We start from the raw sequence: 13,720 nt of genomic DNA, 5'->3' as shown, positions 1-13,720 counted from the left end.
CAGAATCTGGGATGGAGTCCCACGTTGGGTTCCATGCAGGGAGCTTGCTTCTCCCTCTGCTATGTCTCTGTCTCTCTCTCTCCCTCTCTCTCTCTGTCATGAATAAATAAATAAATCTTAAAAAAAAAAAAAACATAAAACAACTGCACTGGGGTTCCTTGTTATATACTTTTCTAGAACCAAATTCTTTCAGAGCACTTTAGTTCATGGTCATATATTTATCAGTTGATTGTTGGTCTCCCCAACTACACTTACAAGTCCTGAAAGGAAAGGGGCCATGTCTGGTCTGACACTTAAGTGCTCAATAACCATCAGTTAAGTGAATAAATAAAAACTGTAATAATATTGGGGCACCTGGCTGCCTCAATGGTGGAGCTGATGACTCTTGATCTCAGGGTTGTGAGTTCAAGCCCCACGTTGGGCATTGAGCTAATATTAAAAAAAATTATAATAATATTGCAGCAGTCTATAATATGAAATACAGAAAGAGACATTAACTATGATGAAGGCCTGAACTAGGTCAGGTGAAAAAGCAAAGCTAAAGGCAAGATATTTAGAATAATCTAATTTTAGTGAATGATTAGATGAGGTAGAGAGGAAGAAAAGAACCAAATAGGAGTCCAAAGTTTTGTGCATGGCAACTGGAAGAAGTATAATGCTTAGGAGAGAAAAGAGTAGGCAGGTTTCAGAAATGATGGACTGGAGGTACATTTGTTTTTTTGTGTGTGTGTTTTTTTTTAAATTTATGATAGTCACAGAGAGAGAAAGAGAGAGGCAGAGACATAGGCAGAGGGAGAAGCAGGCTCCATGCACCAGGAGCCCGATGTGGGATTCGATCCCGGGTCTCCAGGATCGCGCCCTGGGCCAAAGGCAGGCGCCAAACCGCTGTGCCACCCAGGGATCCCCTGGAGGTACATTTGAAAGCAGATGCCAAATAAAAAAATTTTCTCTCTTCCTTTAGATTCATATACCCCAAAGACTGCACAATTCCAATTTCTCTTTTTATAGTTCCATTTCTAATACCATTCTTTAAGATTGCTCTAGAAGGATTACTTCGAGAACAAAGATAAATGCTGAGTTTCACATCAAACTTTAGAATTTGTAACTGAAATTTATAAGGTACATTCTAGAAGAACATCCACTTCTGCTCACATAAGTGAAAGTTCATCCTAACAAAACCCAAAGTGTCCACCTAGAAATGTTGCTAGGAACATTTTTGGTAACATGCCAAAAGCCCGCTAGCCGTACTTTGTACATAGAATATTGCAGACACTGCTGCCTTTCCCTACAAATACTGAACTACAGCCTAAGAAACTACAGGTACAAGTATGCAATGCAGTACCAAACCTGCAATATGGCCTAATTGCCAGGATCTGGATTTCATTCCTGGTACGGTTTGATTACCAAGGGTTGCATGGCATCTACTCTGGCCACTTTCCAATTCAATACCCTACACATCTTAATATCCTATACATCACCTGACATTTAAAAAACAAAACAAAAACCCATCTACAAAAACAATTTAGATTTCTAATATATACCTTTCTAAAATCTCATATTCAATTGGAGCACTTCCCAAAATAATCTTTAGATTACCTAAAAATTAGTAATATGCTAAAGATGGCTGGGAACAAAGCAAAGCACTCCTAGGACTTTTTTGAGTCCAAAACAAACAATAGTTCCACTCACCAAATTTTTCTATTACAGACTAATGGATGTTTCAAATGCAAATTTAAAAACAGTGAATGCTTCTTCTAATGTTCAAAGGTAGATTAAACGTGATTTTTGCTATGTTAACAAAGAAAGGCTATAAGACCACCATCATAACACTCAAATAATGGTGCTATTGGAAGTCCCCAAGCCAAGAATTAACTAGGAAATGCTGATAAAATCCTTACTTGAGGAATTAACTTGGTTATGCAATTTTATTCCTTTAAACTGCTTTAAAGCAAAATTTCCTAATATTATCGTCAATTCCAAAATTCCTACTATCACCTACCAGCTTTTTATCCCTCAGTCCCTTTTACAGGGCATTTAAGGGATCTTCCCTGTTAGTCTTACTTCACCAAATGTCATCAAGTTAGCGTTTTTGGCATTAAAAATCACATAATTTTATTTTCCAAACAAAACACAGCAGGCAATCATATTTAATCCCAAGAAGTCAATTCAAAGCAAGTTTTGTACTAATTGGTCAAAAATGGAAAAGTACCCAACACACCTCCACGATCAGTCCTATCTGGCTCAAAGATTTCAGATATAAGATATTTTAAAATGTTAGATTGCTGGCTTAACACACAAAATTACTTCCAGCAAATCTTTTGAGGTATAATTTCCTTCTCACAAGCTGAGGTTCTTTTTCTACAGCTTCCTAATTCCCACTCCTATGGTTTGAGCACACTAGAAAAAAAATATATTTGACAAGCTAGTGAACCTGCACAATAAGTGCATAAGACCATCTAAAAGAAGATGGCCTAGTAAAAAATGCACAGCATAAGCTTTACAAACATATCAAAAAGTGAGGGTCAAGCCCCAGAGAACTAAGGCTGTACTCATTAGCCTTTCTGTATACTGACTATATTTTTGACACAGCAATAAAAAAAAACTGCTCACTTATGTCAACCAATTTGTCCTGTTCTTCCAATCTTAGCATCATAAAATTCTACAGCTAAATGGAACCTTAAGGGATGATCTTGTTTAATGTACTCATTTTACAAATAAGGAAAGTGAAAACAGTGGAGTGACTAGCACAAGGTCACACAGCTAGTTAGAAGCACATCAGATGAGAACTGGGGTTTTATGACACCTATTCTATGCTTTGAAAAATTGGATTAGCAAAGAAAAAACGTAACACTCTTAAATCAGACAATAACTTAACTGGAACTAAGCCACACAAAAATAAAATTAATCCACATAAGGAGAGCAAAGGGTTAGAACAGGAAGTACCCCAAATTAAACTGAAAGCAGCAACACCTGTTCAGCCAACCCAGGGGTCTCCTAAGGACATCACCTCACACATATTTTCTGAACCATTTTATTACTATGTGCCAGGATGTGTGTCCTGTGTGTCTGTGAAAGGCACCTCCTCAAGACAAGGGCACAATGACCCCAGTGGCAAACAAAGGTCTGGAAAATGATAACTTCTGGTATAGATAACTGATGGCACTAAAGGAACCCACAAATGTGCCAACAGTCAAAAAGGACTGAACTTGAAGGGTATACAGAGAGATTGCTGGGAGCAAGTAATCATGAAAACGGTGTAAGAATAAAAATCCAAGAGAGCAAAGTTGGCCATACACTAATGACCAGAGAGCACAATAAAAAGAAGGCAGTTTCAGAGCTTGCCTGGCATCAGACAGCTCTCACCTGCAAAAGAAAGAAGGAAAAAATTCTCACAGAGACAAGAGAAAGATTGGAGGTCTGCTCCTGAGTGATGGACTAGATATGACCTAATAGGTATTCGCCATCTCTTATTTCTGGGACTCTGATCCAAGAACAAACAGCAAGAGGACCATGAAAAATCAGCCCTGTTGGATCTGGAGTTCTGCCTTGACAAGATATAAAGCTCATTCACAGATCTGACTGTGCTCATGAGACTGCAGTTCAACTCCTGCTGCTAGAGCAAGGGGAGGGGTAAGGAAGACAGAAAGGGGTGAGTGGGAAGGAGGTGGAAGATCTGGGTTGTGACTATAATAGCTACAGTAATTAGAGTGTTTCCAAGCTGCTGGAGAAGTCTTCAGAGCAGGGAACTAGGATGAGAGATGGGGGGAGGGGAAGAAGCATGAGAAAGCAAACTACTGAAAATGCTAGGAAAGTATATGGTGGTGGTTTGTGAACAGTTTAAAACATATAAACAAACAACTGTGATGGCTTCATGTGGGCAAATAAAGAAGTTTATATTCTTTCCTAGAAGTGAATACTATACAAATAACTGCTAGGCTCCCACTTAAAGCTAGGTTATGAACTAGGTTTAAGCAGATTATTGCAAATGTCCCCATCTTTGCCTCATACAGTTGCCTCCTTTTCCCCTAAATCAATCAATCAATCAATCACTCTATGTATCTAAGGTTCTCTCTGTATCCCTCTGAAAAACAAGTTAGAGCCTTCACTCCACTTGGAAAAGGGATTTCTGAACTCTAAACAATTAATATCCTTATTTCCCTTCAATCAACTGTTAACTGATATCCAGTGAATTCAATGAGAGAGAGAGATTCAACAGGAGCACACAGCCTGTTGTGTTGATCTAACACAGAAAATAACCAAAGGGCCCTAAAAAATAAGAAAATAAACACCCAAGTTACTTGTTCATATATTTTAGGATCTATGGCACTGCCTTCTATAATGGCACGAACATGTGAAAGAAAAATATTAACAGAAGATGATGATGGTAATCTACAAGAAAAACCTGGGAATTTACAAAAAACCTAAAAATAGAAAGTCCTCCTTCAAGTTATAGGAAATGCTATACTTGTTTTTAAGATAAATATGTAGTTGAAGTATTTCTTAACGTGATTTGGCTTGAGGTGATTTGATTTTAACAGTGATGTTAATCTCAACCCCAGAGAAGAGTTATAAAGATGCTGGGAGAAACTAAAAATGGAACAGGACATCTGAAGAGATGCAAACTTCATATGGAGATTTACATTCATAAAATAAAAACACATGCAAATTTCTTGAGGGAGGCATGTCAGGTAGACCTACACAAAAAGTCAATTATATCCTTTGCATAAAACCTGCTGGGTATTTTCCCAGTGGGCTAAATCTTTTTCACCACACTAAAAGCAAAGAATTTTCTCCTTCCCATTTCCCCCTAATAAACAAGCACTAGAAAACTGAATTACCACTATTTCCTTCCCATTCATAGGGCATACGACCAGAAATCAAGAAATACAGTAAGGCCGGGTAGGACCATGTCTAAGGCATATTACTCAGTATTCTAAAAGAAACACAGAGAAAGAAGAATCTCTTAACTCTCTTTCATTATCGTCTCACTAACAAACCTGTATCAGGCATTAAGAAATGTGAAACAAAGAGCAATTTCACACATATGAACTGAACCTAAACCACGGAAGACTCAGTATTTTCTTGTCACTGTGGCATGTGATTCTTTAACCACCTGCTCAATAATCCCTCTTCAGCTGCACAGCTGCTGCCAATTCCACATGCCCAGCTAGGCAGGTGCTTTGGTGAATTACCTGTTCCCTAGTGAAAAGAGTCCTTCACTGGCACTTAGTGGGCCCAGAACCTGCCAATCAGCAGCACCGATCTTCATTTTGTCTGTCACAGCCAACTTTTATGAGGTATCTTGAAGGCGTATTTAGCGCACTATGTGATTTTGTATTTTGTGGGGTTTTGTTCTTGTTGTTCTTTGTTTTTTTAAAGGGAACGGATTTTTAAAAATCAAGTAGAAGTGAGGATTCAGCTGCTGAAAAGAAAACTTGCCACACAACATAAGGCTGCCTTATCTCAGAGTGGCCCCATCTGTCTGGCAGTATTCCCATCCATGACTGGCTTTCCTCAAGGGAAGTAACAATTGCTCAGCTACCTTTGTAGCAGAAGAAAGCGGTAGTAGAAAGTGCTATGGTACCTGGCAGGAAGGAGAGAGGAAGAACTTCTGGAGATCACACATCATCCCTGTACTTAAGCCTCCATGGCTAAGTCCAGGCAGTAGTGTTCCGAGTCAATAAGTAAGGAGTGGCACTTCTACTCGTCAGAGCAATTGCTAAACCCCTCAACAAATTATCCTGTTCCAGTCGTTTAGTTGCTATATGCTAATTGCAACATAATTACTACCAGGAGCCAAAATTATGCTCCTATATCCTCCACAAAATAAGCACTAATCTGCCCAGCTATCTAGACCTCTCACAAGGAAACATTTTCTACCAAAAAAAAAAAAAAAAAAAAACCAAAGTGCTCTCTGAAAGATGGTCATAATCAGAAGACTCATAAGACTCCTTGTGGCAAGGGCCCAACTCTGAAACCACTAAATTTAATCAGGGCAAACTTAATAGGAGGCTTCTGCCTTCACTGTCACCTGACAGGATTCAGAATGAATGCTCAAACCTACGAGTAAAATGCTTTGGGCTCAGTTTAGCTGAGGCTTCACTCAGAGACCTTGGACAGGTAAGTTGGAAACAGCCAAGGTAAGTTGGAAACAGTCTAAAGGCAGACAATACTTCTAGTAAGACTTTAAACAGTTTTGTCATCAAGAACAACATGTTTCCTCCCAACACCTAAGTGGCGAATCATCATTTTAAGAAACTCATCGAAATAAAGGGACGAGGGATGAGGCAGGCAACATAATCACACTCGACACCTCAGAAAGACCTCTACCAAAACCTAAGGCTGAAGTTCCTATTCAACAATACCCTATAGGATATGGTTGGCTATTGTGTAGTGTGTGCAACTGCCCTCTCACAATGAGTCTGATTTCTAATCTCTTCTTAAAGAAAATTTTTCTTTAATATACTAAATGGAAACCTCATTTCTAATCCCAAATAATTTTTTACCCAACTAATAATACCTAAATACTATCTGGGCACTTCTATGAGATATTTACAGGGGAAAGGGCTTCTCCTAGTTTGTTCTCATCCTTCTCTCATTAAAACCCCCCCAAGACCTCAAATGATTTTTATGTTCATCATTTTGACAAATTTCTCCCTAATACAAAGGCAGAGATGGCCTTTCTGCACAATGAGCAAGTCATCTCTTTTCAACGGAATTAAAGATTGAAAGGAAAGTTGTTTTGTTTCCACAGTCCTTGCCTAGATAGGCAAATTCTGTGGCTTTTTTGTTGTGCAATTATTGCTGACCAGGAAGTCACCATTAGAAAGGTGACTTGGTCCTTGACTCCTTATCTTAACCCTGCAAAGGTTTTTGATGGTATTCCTAAACAAGCAAAAATCATTGTTGAGTGGCCCATCTCTATAAAAAGAAATATGATGGTTCACACAAGAGTGGAAACCTCCCCCTGGAGTCTTCTTCCTTAAAGGTCTGACACAAACATCGGGATTGAGTCTCCCAGACACTATTCCTCCACAACTTAGTACAGGACTAGCCAAAGAGGCAGGCACAACATGGCTGGCATCCCCTATTCTTCTGAAAAATGTGTGCCAATGAGCTCTGCATTGTTCCTCACTCAAAAAGAAGAGCCTTTCTGTCTGGCCTCCTCCAATGGCAAGCCCCAGTCTGGAAAAGGAAGAAAATGGCACTGAGGAGCCTGGGAGATGGAGCATATCCAAAGCTCTCAGACAAGACTTGAACCTATGACCTTCACTGTGTACACAATAGGCGGGTGAGAGGGACCGGTTTATCTCTGCAGCAGCAGTTCTCAGCCCTGGGGTAGCACTCCCGATAAAATGACACAGACTATTGTGTGTGGCAGCAGAACAGTCATCTCCTCACAACAGCCTAAACCAGCACTCCCTCCCCCAAGACAAAGCAGCAGGGGTGAAATTAACTCAAGGCTGCAGAGCAAAGCCTAGTACAGAAAAGAGAGGCCTGTGGGGGATTGGGGACTCTCCTCAACCCCTGGGGCTCTGGACACATGGCTGGAAACAGACAGGCTTTCTCCCCCACCTTTCCCACTCTCGTTGAGGTAGGAAGCTGTTTCTTAGAGAATTTAATCATCTGTGATTTGCTCAGAAATATTCCCCCTGAAGGGCTCTGATCTCTCCACCCTGTGTGAGCCTAATTCCTAGAAGCTGAAATGACTGTTTGCTGCTGCCTGTTTCACAAACACACATTAATTGGTCAGATGTGTCTCCTCCTCCTCAACCCCAGAGGGAGGAAGGAGAATCTGAGCAAAGCACAGAGATGATCCAACCGTAATTACACATAAAGGGAAAAGAGGGCAGCATGGGTTTTTCCAAACAGGACAGGGTCACAAATCCTCCCGGGGGTACAAGGAGAGCAGTTAAGGGCCAGGCCCAGGGATCCCTCCATCTTGAAGAAAAGGATAGGAGTAAATGTGACCCGAGGACTGGAAGGAGCACACACCCACAACCTACTTACTGCACACTCCCGGCCACCTTGCTCCCCCCTCAGGGCCGCGCACACGTCCTGCTCTCAACCCTTCGCCCTAAACCCCCCTAACTCCCTGACCAGCCCCAGCCGCCCTAGGCCCCCCTCGAGATACCCAGACTCGCCACTAAAACTCTCTGGCCTGTCCCCGCAACCCGGCCAGACCCTAATCCTCTCTTGGGCACCCCTACCCGGAGGCTGAACCCGCCCCGGCCACGCTTTGAACTTCACCCCGCGCCCCTCGACGCCCCCTCCCCCACCCACGCAACGACCCCCCTCCCCCCAACACACCTTCCCCTCGCTCCGCCCCGGCCCCCCAACCCCCACTTCCTCCGTCAGGCGCCGCTGCCCCCGGCCCCCTCAGCCCCGGCCCCCCTCAGCGCCGCGGCCTCTCTCCTCCCCCAGCCCCGGCTCCACACAAAGCTCCGGACTCACCGCGCGGCCGGTCCCGGGAGCCGCCACCTCCGCCCGCCCGGGGCCCCGGGCCGTAGAGCCGCCGCTGCTACGGGGCCCAGGCCGCCATCCGTTCCCGCGGCCCCTCCCCCCCCACCCCACCCCGCCTCGGCTCCGGCTCTCCGCCCCCTCCCCGCGCCGCTCCGCCCCGCCCGGCCGGTGCCGCTGTGTCCGGGGCCGCGGGTCCCTCAGCCGCCGCCACCGCCGCCGCCGCCGCCGCGATCCGGGACAACCAGGGCCGCCCCGAAGACCCGGAAACTGGACTACCGGGCCCTCGGATCCGGATTCCGGGCTGCTGTGGAGTCTGGAGCAGGAGTGCGCCGGGGAAACCCGGAACCTGGATGAAAGAGCCAAATCCTGGGCCTCGGAATGCGCGGTCACACGGAGCCCGGATTAGAGTCGCAGCTCTGGGAATGCTGGAAAACCCGGCGAGCCGGTTAAAAGACAGATAAACTCGAAGAAACCTGGATTGGAGAGCTCGAACCTAACGCTCTCTCCTCGTGGAAAGAACTCTCGCTGAACCAGACTTCCTCGCAGAGAGGTCTCTGGGGGAAGGAAGTATCATACCTTAAGTACACAAGGCACCAGTTCCGTAGGGGTCTTTCCACCATGGGGAGAGGCAAAGACCGTAAGGGGTCTAACGTGAACATCCACAAAGAACCAGAAGAGCAAGCGCAGCTCATAATGGTTTCATCCATTTTATCCTTTGGTTCGGCAAAATTATCAACCCCCTAATTTTTTATTCTTTGTTCTCCAGTTTTTCTTAGAATTACCGCATGTTTTCCTCTCCAAAATACCTACTTCTCATCTTCTACATCCCTTTTCATCTCACCAAATCTTGTTGATTTTTATTATCTAAAAGCCCTATGCGGTCCTTCTCGAACCCACTATTCTATTTCTCAGGACTGTAAGTTTTACCTTTCCCTACCTTTCATTCATGTGTGATTGCCCAGCGCACTACACGGTAGACATTCAGTCCATGTTTACGTGAAACCTTCCAAGCACCTCTCATTTGTGAAACATAAACTCATGACCTTTTCCCTTAAAACTTCCACCTCATTCCACAGCAAATTTCTCAAGGCTCTCCTTAGCCCCTCTTATGTCCTTCCTGTGTCCTTGATCATTTTAGCTCTGCAGTTTTTAATCTTTCCTTTCTTCCTTTATCCTGAGGCATCCTTTAACAGTGCCACTCAAGATAGTGTGTGACTTGGTGATACAGCCAGGTCAAAAAACCCCATTACTCTCCATCTACACACACACACACACAACACACACAGTACACAAGGTGGGGGAGTGGTTGGAGGGGGTGAGCTAAAGACAAACAGTAAGCCTGCCGGGTGTAGGATATTCAGCTCACCAATATTCAACTTGTACAAATACAGTACAGGGCAGGACTTATTACAGGTGACAGCACACTTCCAATCACTACTTGGCAATCTTACAAGTGAGGATTCAACTACTTAGAAGGTAGGCAAAGAGTAGGATTTGGTATTTTATACTTAGATGTGATTTAATTAAGGGTCAACACTCAGGTAGTCATCTACTGAAGAGCATGACCCTACCATTGGAGAGGACAAGACTGCAAAGATGGGAAGAAAAGGAAAATAAACAGTCCTACAGTGAACTTCAATTTTTAGCCAAAGAAAGTTCTCAAGCCTGGAAGAACTACCAAAAATTTTGAAGGGATTGATGTCCTGTACACTAAAAGAATCTTTAAGGTTTGACCTCCTGTTCCTCTAGACCAGGGGTTGGCAAATTATGGCTTACAAGCTCACCACCTGTTTGGTATGTCCCATGAGCTAAGAGTGGTTTTTACATTTTTTAATGGCTGAAAAATAATCAAAATATTTTGTGATGTGAGAATATGAAATTCAAATTTCAGGGTCCATAAATAAAGTTTTATGGGTTCATTAGCCACACTCATTCATTTATGCATTATCTATGGATTCATTTGCATTGTAATAGCAGAGTTCCATAGGTGTAATAGAGATTTGTATGACCTGGAAAGCCTGAAATACTTGCTTTCAGGCCCTGTACAGAAAAAGTGTACAGACCCCTGCTCTGAACAAGCACTGTCTCATAGAACTTTTTGCAATGATGGAAATGTTCTCTAATTGTGCCCTCCAGTTCAGAAGTCAGTAGCCACATGTGGCTGTTTGAGCCCTTGAAATTTGTGACAGAAAAATTGATTTCTTAATTTCATTTAAATAACCACAAGGGGCTAGTGGCTACCATATTAGTATAGCTCTAGACTCTTCTGTATTGACATTTTTTGCCCCTTGTGCCAATATCTTACTCCCTTCCTGTGTCATACCTCTGTATGGATTCTCCGTTCCCACAGTCCCTGACCCCAGCCCTATTTATCTGATTCCAAGCTAGAATACATTTACTGGGTTTTCTTTCTGGGCTCTCCATCGTCACAACTGATATTTGATCAGTTTACCAAGTTTCACCCCATGAATTAATTCACATTTTGTGCACACATATAAATGAACAGACGTTTACACAAGTTTCTTTGTGTCAGAGGATGGAACTGTGGCTATGTTCTTTCTTCTCCGCATGAGAGAAGTAGAAAAGCCCTCCACATGCTGGATCCCTTGTTGCTGCTGGAGCCTGTGATATGGATCACCTCCCTCCAAACACATTCACAGAAGCTGAGAACAGCAGATGTGTACTTGCTATTTGAATCTCAAGGAAAAAAAATTCCTTCATCACAAAGCTTTCTTTCCTCCCCCTAGGCCTAATAAACTGAAGTTAGTTGATTTCTCTAGTTTAATAGATGCTGCTTTTTTACTGGCCTTTTCTAGCTGGGCAAGAGAACAACCCCAACACTGTCTCAATCTTGGCTAGGAGTTCTAGCAAAAGCGTTAAAAAAAAATTTTACCAAACTAAATGAAATCCACATAAATGAGCTTTAGTAGAGACAGCAGTTAAAATGGAAAGAGATGAAGGGTTATAACTCATAAAAACCATAACTTTGTAATTATTCGAAAAAGTGATCTTTAAAGTCTAAATTTTTCACAGCTACACCCTAGGAAAAATGGCTTTCTGTAAACTCCAAGCTTAAAATGAAGAGGGGACACCTAGTTCTCTTTCCCTAAATTAGGTATAGCAAGGGAAAAAAAAGAAAAACAAAACAAAACAAAAAAAAAAACCCTTACTCCATTCCAAACATCTGACTGCAAAGCCAAAGCCTCCTAAATCCTGACAGAGAAAGTATCGAGTTTCATATATATCCCACTCTGAACTTACATAATTGAGATAGGGTTTTGCCTAGAAAAACAAAAACAAAATCACTGTATCCTCCAGGTACTATACAAATTGAGAGCCACTGGACCCAATCATCCAAAAGGGGGCGCCGATACTTAGGTTGCAAAAGAAAAGCAGCTCAGAAATGTGAAACTTCCCTCAGGCCAAGCTGTCCCAAAGTTAAAAGGGTCAGTGCAAAGTGTTGTAAAGCACTGAAAGGCAATTCCTGGGTGAGTTTGTACTCAGGATGCTAAGAATTTCCACTAGGCTTTAAATTATGCTATTCATCACTGAGCAACAGAGGGCCATCTACCCCCCAGTCTCTCCCACACTTCCTCCCCGGTGTCCTACAAATAAAAGACAGACCTTACACCACCACCATGTGAACTAAAGACAGGCTTTCACAGTCTAACCATGAAAAGAAGTTTCCAAGTTACTCTGCCATTTACTTAGTGGCTCCAGCTGCATATTTTGGATGCTGAGGTGGGTTCTTGTAAACTTGTAATGTTCTTTTAAACTTTCTTATCACAGCACACAAAATGGTTGCATAACCTGAACTCTTGCAGCTCCTGATGTTTTTCTTTAGGCATGCACACACAATCTATCCAGGTGAAAAAATCAATCCAGACTCCTCTGTGCTGAGCTGTCAGTCACGTAAAAAGGCAGAAAACGTGTTGTTCCCTAGGTCCTTCACCTCCTGCCTTTCGGTTTTATTTTGGAATTCAGGAAACCAGACGATTTCTGTGCAGAATTCATGGTACTACTGCTTGGTAAACTATTAACCTAGTGTGCCTTCATTAATAGTACTAGGGTCTTCGGGAGACCAGAATGAGCCTTCCCCCAACTCCCGCCTTCCAAAGAAGTTCCATTAGCTGTCCTTTCCACTTTCTCTATAGAAGCTGAACAGGAAAAGAATGAGAATGCTGCATGTCTGCATTACCGGAACGAGAACTGGGTGGGTTTTCCCTGGGAATCCAGAATGATCAGGCCCCCACAAAACCAGTGCCCAGAGCTATGCAACAAGCAGGGTTCACAGTTGAGTGAACATCAATGCATATGAGTGGAGGCATTTCAATGCAAATACATGCTGAATATGAAGGATTAAAGAAAGGGGAAATTAATCTTTTTCATAACACAGGGTACTTTTTTTTTCTCTTTTTTAAGTCATGCACACAACTGCTGGAGGGAATCCAACTTCCCTCGTGTGGTGGTGGTGGTGCTTTATAAAAAGCAGAACATACACATTTAAGACCATGAATTTCCTGAGGATGCCAGCGACTGAGATTCTGACAGCCTTACTGAACAGCTTCAGAAAAAAAAAAAGTGCTTTGCTAAGTGGGGGCCAGACTGATGAGTGAAAATCTCATTTCAAATCAACCTTCTATTTTTCCAAACCTCATAGCTTCCTGAGGTGTGGATGGTTTAAAGGGTTGGGTTTCAGTATTTGAGAGTATTTGAATGCATTTACTGAAGGGACTTTATTTTTTAGTGTGTTTCTAATTGCCCCATCCAAGTGATGCTTTTGCAATATCCAAAACAATAAATAGGGCAGTTTCATTCTACTCTATCTCCTCCCAGTCTGACCCTCTAATGTCCTACTAAGGAACAAAGTGGCAGCACCTCTTCAGGTTATCTCTTTAAAATAAAAAAAAAATAAATAAATAAATAAATAAATAAATAAATAAATAAATAAATAAATAAAATAAACAAACTGCCAATGGTTATTCAGCTTTTTGAAAACTGTTCACTTCAAGAGATGCTGGACGAGAGCAAAAAACTTGTTAAAACTCCCTTCTGCAAAACACAAAACAGAACAAAAACAAAACCACTCCTTTCTGCCACATTACAGGTTTGTCTTAAATATAGGATTCCTCAAACATCCTAATACTCCAATCAGGCTATTACTTTGAAAAGAAACTTTAAAATTCAAGAGGTCTCTCAAAAAAATTGTTAACCTGTGTAAGAATTTTCCTAACCTCAAATCCAAGCCTCAGAGAGG

At 42.3% G+C, this 13,720-nt stretch overlaps 1 protein-coding gene across 4 annotated transcripts in view; it reads right to left on the bottom strand.

The window, feature by feature from the left end:
* Positions 1 to 8,935, bottom strand: part of ZNF609 (zinc finger protein 609) — a 209,190-nt gene extending 200,255 nt beyond the window's left edge. For 2 of the 4 annotated variants that reach the window (XM_038580702.1, XM_038580704.1), the window contains exon 1: positions 8,455 to 8,566. The gene's annotated coding sequence lies outside the window, so the exon portion shown is untranslated. Of the gene's footprint in view, positions 1 to 8,454; positions 8,567 to 8,739 lie in introns of those variants that run through there. The other 2 variants (XM_038580703.1, XM_038580705.1) reach the window with 2 other exon arrangements.
* Between the last annotated feature and the right edge of the window lie 4,785 nt (positions 8,936 to 13,720).

This window comes from Canis lupus, chromosome 30 (assembly GCF_011100685.1).
Source record: "Canis lupus familiaris isolate Mischka breed German Shepherd chromosome 30, alternate assembly UU_Cfam_GSD_1.0, whole genome shotgun sequence".
Classification (NCBI taxonomy): domain Eukaryota; kingdom Metazoa; phylum Chordata; class Mammalia; order Carnivora; family Canidae; genus Canis; species Canis lupus.
Note: the sequence above shows the minus strand (reverse complement) of the source record. Positions and strands in the feature narration are given on the sequence as shown.